This window comes from Schistocerca serialis, chromosome 2 (genome assembly GCF_023864345.2).
Source record: "Schistocerca serialis cubense isolate TAMUIC-IGC-003099 chromosome 2, iqSchSeri2.2, whole genome shotgun sequence".
Classification (NCBI taxonomy): Eukaryota; Metazoa; Arthropoda; class Insecta; order Orthoptera; family Acrididae; genus Schistocerca; species Schistocerca serialis.
In genome coordinates, this window is record NC_064639.1 from 510,305,643 (window position 1) to 510,315,367 (window position 9,725).

General features: G+C 46.1%; 1 protein-coding gene across 1 annotated transcript in view; it reads left to right on the forward strand.

Annotated features, from left to right (window-relative positions):
* LOC126457478 (uncharacterized) overlaps positions 1-4,310 on the forward strand; it is a 160,448-nt gene extending 156,138 nt beyond the window's left edge. Inside the window, exon 5 of the mRNA XM_050093771.1 lies at positions 2,160-4,310. The gene's annotated coding sequence lies outside the window, so the exon portion shown is untranslated. The remainder of the gene's footprint in view (positions 1-2,159) is intronic.
* The last annotated feature ends 5,415 nt before the right edge of the window (positions 4,311-9,725 follow it).

Consider the following 9,725-nt stretch of genomic DNA (forward strand, 5'->3'; position numbering starts at 1 on the left):
TTTTCTCCTGCGAAGACTTGTGTTATGCACTTTTGTCGGCGTCGCACTGTCCATCCCAACCCTGAGCTCTATCTTCAGGATGCCATGCTCAGGACTGCTGACACTTATCGTTTTCTGGGATTGCTGTTCGATGCCTGGCTTACTTGGCTTCCACATATTTGTCAGCTCAAGTGTCAGTGCTGGCAGCATCTGAATGCCCTCCGCTGCCTCAGCAACACAACTTGGGGTGCAGATCGTAATACGCTGCTGCAGCTCTACAAAGCACTCAAACTGTCCCGACTGGATTATGGGAGTGTGGCGTATGGCTCAGTGTCGTCCTCAGTGTTGCAACTGCTGGACCACATTCACCTCTCTGGGGTTCGACAGGCGACAGGAGCATTCCGCACCAGCCCTGTTAATAGCCTACTTGTTGAGACTGGGGTTCCTCCACTTGGTGTCCGGCGTTAACAACTCTTAGCTAACTATGCTGCACACGTCCGTTGTTTGCCCCGTCACCCTAACTACTGTCTCCTTTTCGTTAATGCGGCAGTCCATATCCCACACCAGCGGCCGCGATCAGGCTATACAATTTTGATCCGTGTTTGGTCACTCCTTAGCGAACTCAAGTCTTTGCCTCTTCCCTCTGCTTTTCAGGTCCACCCACATACACCATCTTGGTGTATTCGTCGGCCGCAGCTTCGGCTCGACCTCTCACGATGGCGAAAAGATTCAGTTCCTCCGGCAGTCTTGCGCCGCCAATTTCTTGCTCTCCTCGACGCATCCCATGACTCGGAGGTTGATGGCCGTGTGGGGTACGCTTATGCTCATGCAGACTATGTAGACCAGCGCTCCTTGCCGGAAGCCTGCAATGTTTACACCGCAGAGTTAACAGCCGTTTTTCGTGCCCTTGAGCGTATTCGTACCAGCACTGGAGAGTCCTTTGTCATTAGCGGTGACTCTCTCAGTAGTCTACAGACTCTTGACCAGTGCTACCCACGTCATCCCATGGTTGTTGCTATCCAGGAGTCCATTCATGTTCTTGAACAGCGTGGACATTCAGTGGTGTTTATATGGACCCCGGGACACGTTGGGATAGCGGGAAACGAACTCGCCGGCAAGTTAGCCAAAGAAGCCACCCGCAAACTGACGTTGGAGATCTGCCTCCCGGCAACTGACCTCCGATCGGTGTGCGCCGTCGGGTCTTTGGGATGTGGGGAGACGAATGGCGCACTCTGTCTGCACCCAGCAAGCTGTGGCGGGTAAAGGAGACCCCGACTGTGTGGGGTTCTTCCATGCGGGCCTCTCGCAGGGATTCTGTTGTTCTCTGTAGGCTCCGCATTGGTCACTCTTGGCTAACGCATGGTCATCTGCTGCGTCGAGAGGACTCCCCTCATTGTCGCTATGGTGCAAACATGACGGTGGCCCATATGTTGTTGGAATGTCCTCTTTTAACCGTTCTCAGGTGAACTTTTAATCTCCAGGGTGATTTATCATCTCTTTTAGGTGATAATGTCTCTATGGCAGAACGGGTTTTAAGTTTTATTCGCGCAAGCGGCTTTTATAGGTCCATTTAATTTTATTACATCACCCTCTTTTCAGCTGTATCTTTTAATTAGTTTTGTGTTGTAATTCGACTCCACCCTAATCTTTTAGGCTGGAGGTTTTAACATGATGCAGAGTGGCTGGCTCATCCTTTTATTTTAGTGATCAGCCAGCCAAAATCCTCTGCTGTACAGTTTTAATTCTTTCTGCCTTTCTTCTCTATGTTGTTTTTGTTGTTGTGCTCCGTTTTCCATGTTGCTTTATTATTGATCTTGGGGCTTTTCTTCCCCTGGAATTTTCTTTTAGTGCTTCGAATGACTAATGGATGGTTTCACTGTGCCCTGTATGTTTCTGAAACAAGGGACCGATGACCTTTGCAGTTTGGTCCCTTTAATCTTTAAACCAACCAACCAACCAGCCAACGAAAAACGATTGTTTTTGGGTGTATCCGGATACTTTTATCACATAGTGTAAACTGAAAGTAACAACTGTACAGAAAGATGAATATCTTGAGGAGACTCTGAAACAAAAACGGAGGTATAGAATCTATTATGAGTGAGTCGGCCTTTTACAGATGCATTGTTATTTGATTATTTAACCATTTACGTAAACTGTAACATGAAACTTTTTATTCACAGGTAACTCGAAGAAAGGCAACAAAGGCATGCGCATCATCGGCTGAAGCACAAGGAAACAGGACTAAATCGCCTGACTGGATCGTCAGAAAAATAAATATATGAATGAAGTAAAAACAAAAAAATAGAAATTAAAAATTAAAATAAATAAGAAAGTAAGAAACTTCTCTCTCTCTCTCTCTCTCTCTCTCTCTGTCACACACACACACACACACACACACACACACACACACACACACACACACACGCACATGCACGCGCACACAAACACAGACAAACAATCGCACACTCCCATAAAATCGAGAGTGGAGAACGGTTTTGAAACCCAGTAGGTGCAACTCCACTCATTTTGTACAGTTTCTAGACAAGGACGATTTTTTTCTAAATGGTTGTGCCCTTTCTTCCAACTCAGAATTAATCCTACTGCTGTTTGCACCGTTTTCTGCTGCTGTTGATGTTACCCTATTTTCGTCTGACCGAAAATCCTTAATCTCTTTCTATGTCACTTCACTGACCCCCCAGAAAGCTTGGACTGAGCGGTCTCTTTTCAAACTTTTTACCTTCCCTACCACAATCAGATTTCTGGTATTCCACTTTCCGACTCGAGGAAACAGTTTTATGAATTTTATACTAATATACTACCGTAACGATGCCAATATATTTTTCGGTAATGCTTTCAAGGTAAACGCCAATTGCTAGTAAAATCACTTTTAACTCCACTTCAAAACATGTCGTTATTATTTTTGTATAAAATTTCCATAAACTTTTTACATATAAAGATGGTGATTACTTCTACTTGAAAATAAAATTTCGTTATCACTGTGCGGCATTTGTCTCTCTCCACAGAACTTGATGACACTGATGCCTAAGGTGGTTTTGTTCATAACTTCGCGCTGTATCTGACTTATAGTTTGAAGAACACCTTTAGAAGACTCATGCTTACTAAATTACCGCTTATGAGATTTCCCACTGTTTCAAACACGTTTATTAAACTCATACAGCACGCCAAGATACAAATATACTCAACACATAATCTGAGTTTCATTTATCTCTTGTTGATGTAACACACTTGCTTCCAGTTTTCTAATAAGTATCAATGCAGTCAGAAGCACCAACAATCATTTTGAATATGATGAAGTGGAATGCATACCTTTCCAACTAATCCTTGTGCGTATTCTGCTTTCAGAGCCCTGTCAACGGGCATTTCTCAAAATTGGCATCCCTAATATAAAGATTAGTTTACAATTGTGTTCACGAAAGAAAATCGATTGCTCTCTTTTTCTTAGATGATGTGCCGCTTTCAAGACATTAACTAACAATTCAATGCTAACACTACTGACATGATCCACAGCGATGTCATCACTCAACTATGTTGCCTGTCACAAAACACTAAATTTACAGATACCTATGTACAGTGTTTCAAAATAATTTTCTTCCGCTAATGACTTTTGAATTAACAGGACATTAATAATATTATTTACACTTTTAGAGTTAACCAGATTCCAAATATACAAGAAGTGACCGTGTGCAATTTGATACATATTCATCGGTGCTTCATCCTCGGTACTTATATGAAATATTAGTCTTCATACAACTGTCGTACTATTACAACTTGAGTGGGAACTCATACATCTGACCCAAGTATATCGGCAATTGAATATAACATACAAAGAATTCTTTTCTTCCTTTTTTTTAAAAAAAAAATCTTATGGGACTTAACTGCTAAGGTGATCAGTCCCTAAGCTTACACACCACTTAACCTAAATTATCCTAAGGACAAACACACACACACCCATGCCCGTGGGAGTACTCGAACCTCCTCCGGGACCAGCCGCACAGACCATGACTGCAGTGCCGTACACCGCTCGGCTAATCCCGCGCGGCTACGAAGATTGAATTGACAGTCTCAAAAGGACATAGTTTTGGTGTTAACTTTAAGCAATTTGATCCCAGTATTTTAATTCATACTGTGTTTCCAACTTCATACATACAAGTTGTTATAAACAAGCAAAAGCGTCCTAGTTCTACTGTTGGTACTAAAATAGCTTCTATAATTACGAGCCAAAACAACTGTAATGTACTACTTCTGTTGTTATACTCATACAAACGTAAATCTGTAAATCTGACTATTTAGAAACTGAGATCTTAGCCTTATTTCACTCACAAATAAGAATTTATTGTCAACAACGTCAAACACCCCACTGATTATTTTGAAATTATAGTCATATATGTAATGCCTGCACCAACGAACGCAATTATTATGTATGTGAATCGTGAGACATTCCTTTAGTTTCTGATTTACTATGAGTTCAATCGATGAATCAAGACATTGCAATTATAGTAGGCAGCATATACATTCATAAACAGCATATGCATTCAGAAACAGCATTCATAAACATCATTTGCAAAAGAGATGAGAGAAGAGGTTGCGTCCTATGGCAGATAATGTTCCCACGGATTATGAGCTCTCTTATACATTATGAATAGATACACATATTACAACCTTAACAATGAGAAATAAGGTGCTGATATCTTGTACAAAACTAAGTGAAACGATGTACTTTCTCGTTTACAGTGTTCTATGGCTAGTTATCAGCTTATTTCAGCAGGTTGCAGCATTCTGAAACAGTTCAGTGCGTGCTACGGTGAACACGAATACCCATTAGGTCCAAAATATACCATTTCCGTGTGATAGTTTCCATTTTCCTCATCGGTACCACGAGCGACGACTTGTGTGCCCTACTTTCTTCAATATCGTTACATTCATGCCGATTTGTCAACTCTGCTTCGATTGGAAATCAAGACGGTTTTATTTTCGCTCAGGGACTGATAAGATCAAGCACTGGGGCAACAAAATTCGAAGGACAGAGAAACTGACATATACAGATGGTGGTAGTATCGCGTACACAAGGTCTAAAAGGTGGAGCTGTAATTTTACCCAGGTGATTCAGTGGAAAGGTTTCCGACGTGATTAGGGCCGGAAGACGGGAATTAACAGCCGACTTCGATCGCGGAGTCGTAGTTGGAGACAGACGCAGGGACATTCCATTTCGAAAATCGTAAGGGAAATCAGTGTTCCGGCATCGACAGTGGTTCAAATGGTTCAAATAACTCTGAGAACAATGGGACTTAACAACTGAGGTCATCAGTCCCCTAGGACTACTTAAACCTAACTAACCTAAGGACATCCACACATCCATGCCCGAGGCAGGATACGAACCTGCGACCGTAGCGGTCGCGCGGCTCCAGACTGAAGCGCATAGAACCGCTCGTCCTCACCGGTCGGCATCGACTGTGTCAGGAGAAAGAATACTAAATTTCAGGCATTACCTATCACCCGGACAACGCTGTCACCGATGGCCTTCACTTAACGTGCAAGAGCAGCGGTGTTTGCATAGAGTTGTTACTGTTAGTAGACAAGCAACACTGCCCGGAACAACCGCAGCAATCACTCTCGGACGTACGACGAACGTATCCGTTAGGACAGTGCGGCGAAATTTTTGGGTTATTTTGCTATGGCAGCAGACGATCGGTGCGAGTGCCTTTGCTAAAAACACAACATCGCCCGCAGTACATTTCCTGGGTTGGTGAATTCGGTTGGACGCTAGAAGAGTGGAAAATCGTGGCCTGGTCGCATTAATCAGGATTTCAGCTCATGGTATAGTTCGAGTGTGATGAGGTTGTCAACAAGGCACTGTGAAAGCTGGTGGTGCTATCGTAATTGTGTGGGCCCTGTTTACAAGCAATGGACTGCGTTCCCTGGTCCGACTCTATCGACAACTGACTGGAAATGGTTATGTTCGGCTACTTGGAGATCATTTGCAGTGACTAATGGCCTTCATCTTCCCAGAGATGTCACTGGGCCACAATTTTTAGCGACTGGTTTGAAGACTATTGTCGACAATTCGAGCGAATGATATGGCCACCCAGATCGCCCAACATCAGTCACATCGAATATTCATGGAACATAATTAAAAGTTCAGTTGCTGACCCAAATTGGCCAACATTTTCACAATGGTTATATTTCTGCAGGCGGCTTGCAATGAGCTGTTGAATTCATGCTACACGCCACGTCGACTTGCTGCACTAGGCCAGACGAAAGGAGGTATTCTATCATTTTCGTCCCCTCGCTGTACAAGGATCACAGTGCTTATGCATCTAAGCTGCAACGCACTAAATACTCAAGATTCAGGTCAACTTTTACAACACTGGTTTTACAATACAGCAACGATCCACACAATCATATTCAGTATAGCCAGTAAAAATGTAAGTATAGTTTATAGATAATCAAAACAAAATTTGTTCAGAATACTAGTGAACATGAATGTACAATGTAAGTTGTGTAAGCGAGATATGGTCTTGTTAGGTTCGGGAAGGGGAGCAGCGACCATGTTCGACCACTGTCTCGATGGGTGACGACGCTCTGCTGCGGGAGATGTCAATCTACTGTAGCGAGCGGAAGTCACGTCCCAGAGAGAAGAGGAAGATCCATCTCGAGTGTTCTAGAAGTTTCGCTTAAGAATACTTCCGTCGAAACTAAAATATAAGATGCAGTTTGAGAGCAAGGACACTTCATGGAAAGCCCCCTCTGCGGGTTCAGGGGTAAGAATAGGCCCGCGGTATTCCTGCCTGTCGTAAGAGGCAACTACAAGAAGTCTAAATTGTTTCGGCCTTTAATGTGATGGTCCCCCAAGTGGTTTGACCACTCCATTTCAAAATTTTTTCCGTTAGTGCGTACCATTTGGGAAGGACGCCTTCCATGGTGCATTCTATATCCATCTTGAAGAAACATCTGGCATATTCGTTATTGTCATGGAGTAGGACTTACACTGATCTTCCGGCAAAACCGGCTGCAGTGTGTTCCGGGTAGCCTACATTCCCTCCATTGTGCACTTCCATCTTTGCTCCCTTTATTCATGGATATTCGACACCCGACAACCAGCACGGTAACCAGTCCGTTGTGGTAGGGTCGTCATGTACCCTCTTAGTGGTACCCCCTGACTACACAGGGATCACACTGTTGATGCCTGAGCTGCTACCTCCCCATGTATGCTGAGGAGTAGATGCCTAGATGCTCTGGGGCATCGGGACTCCCAGCAAAGGCAATCCTGCCAGGTGGTCTTTGCTGTGGCTGGGTGGCGCCCGTGGGGAGGGCCACTGGTCAGAGTGGGTGGCATCAGGGCGGATGACCCGCAATGAAGTGTGGTACATCATCTCTCGCTGGTGGGCCTCTACCAGCAATCTCTAAGCGATCGAAGTGTAACCTCAACGGGAAGAAATTTGATCCGAGATAATTTCCCTTCCTGACCACTTCATGGGAAGAACGTATGGCTAAAGAGGGCAGTGCAGATTATTCACCCCGGTACCTAGTCTGTCCGCGAGTTGATGTCCACCAAGCCCCAGTGTTTTGTGGAGCATATAGAGGACAAGTTCGAGAAGGTGGAGGGCTTGTCCAAAATGCGCTCTGGTTCATTTCTCATCAAAACAGCATCCTCTGCCCAGTCACGGAGGTTGCTGGGTTGTGACAAGTTGGGGGATGTTTCAGTTAGCATCACGCCCCTTAAGAGTCTCAACATGGTCCAGGGTATTATCTTCCACAGGGATCTTCTTCTGCAGTCCAGTGATGAACTACACGCCAACCTAGAACGACGAGGAGTTAACTTCGTCCGGCGCGTCCATCGGGTTCCGAGGGATAATCAGGTAGCCACCGGTGCCTTCATCTTGGCCTTCAAGGGTGATGTCTTACCCGAAAAGGTTAAGGTGATGGTTTACCGTTGTGATGTGAAGCCATATTTACCTCCTCTGATGCGGTGTTTTAAATGCTGAAAGTTCGGGCACATGTCATCCAGCTGTATTTCCGGCATCAAGTGTCTAGATTGTGGACGTCCTTCGCATTCCAATACTCCATGTGCCCCGCCTCCTACCTGTGTTAACTGTGGAGAACACCATTCCCCCTGCTCGCCAGACTGGACGATATTCCAGCAAGAAAAGGAAGATAATGGAATATAAGACCCTGGACCACCTGACCTACCCCGAGGCTAGGCGGAAATTTGAGCAGCTACATCCTGTGCCAATGCCATCAACTTATGCCGTGGCTGCAACACTGGTATGGTCTTCTCCCGTGTTATCACGTACAGTTGCCTCCCAGCTATGTCAGAATTCACTGGCCCCCTTGGTTGTGGGGGGGCACTTCGCTCTGTGTTGCTCCTTCTCCATCTACTTCAGGAGCAACACTACCCCAACCATCGGGGACATTAGTTTGCCGGAGAAGCGTGAGACTTCTTCGGCTACTCTCGCCAGGAAGGGGTCACTTGGGGCCCTCCCATCCCAGGCTTTGCCCAGTGCTAAAGTGGACACTCGCAAATTTCTGAAGCAACCACCGGTCTCTGGTCATAGAGCCTCACGGTCGTCGTTCGTCCCTGAGACTGACCCAGTGAGGCCCTCACAGGCAGACACACAAAAAGGCATAGCGCGCAAAGCAGATGAAGGAAAAGGCTCCGAAGCATCCTGACATTGTGATGGAACCTGTCCCACCGCAACCTTCCAGCTCTGCGTCAAAGGATGAGGTGGAGATTCTGGCGTCACTGAGGACTTGGATCTCGCCAATACCTCAGACACGATGGACAGCTGTTGCACAGGTAGTGACTCGGTAGCAGCAGGGGCCCAGGAAGCGTAATCTGCTCCCAGTCCCTTCACGTCTTTCCCAGCCACTGACAATGTCATCCTCCAGTGGAACTGCAGCGGTTTCTTCCACCATCTAGCTGAGCTCCTGCAACTTATCAACCTTCACCCTTTCTTCTGCATTGCCTTTCAGGAAACTTGGTTTCCAGCATTGCGAACCCCCGCCCTCCGTGGCTGTTGGGGTTATTATAAGAACCGGGCAGCTTATGAAAGGGTGTCTGGTGGCGTCTGCATCTATGTCCTTCACTCTCTTCACAGCGAGTCTGCCCCTCTGCAAACACCTTTAGAGGCTGTCGCTGTTTGGGTGTGGACGCCACAGGCTGTTATCATCTGCAGTCTTTACCTTCCACCGGATGGTGATGTTGCGCAGCATGTCCTGGCTACGCTGATAGCCCAATTGCCGACTCCTTTCTTGTTACTGGGCGACTTCAACGCCCATAACACTCTGTGGGGGTGGGGGGGGGGGGTCAGTGGCGACAGGTCGAGGCGCCACCGTTGAGCACTTTTAGCGCATCTCGATCTTTCGATTTTAAACGATGGTGCCTTCACACACAGTGTGGTGAATGGCACATACTCCGCCATTGACCATTCGATCTGCAGCCCTAGCCTCTTACCGTCTGTCCAATGGAGTGTGCATGACGACCTGTGTGGTAGTGACTACTTTCCGATCTTTCTGACACTGCCACAGCGTCACTATTCTGGGCGCCCCAGCAGATGGACTACGAGTAAGGCTGACTGGGACTTGTTCTCCTCCATTGCCGCTATTACGCCTCTGTCTAAAGACGACATTGATGCGGTGGTTCACTCGGTCACCACCAGCATCGTTACTGCTGCAGAATCTGGCATTCCCCGTTCTTCTGGGTCCCTTCGGCGGAGGACTGTGCCTTG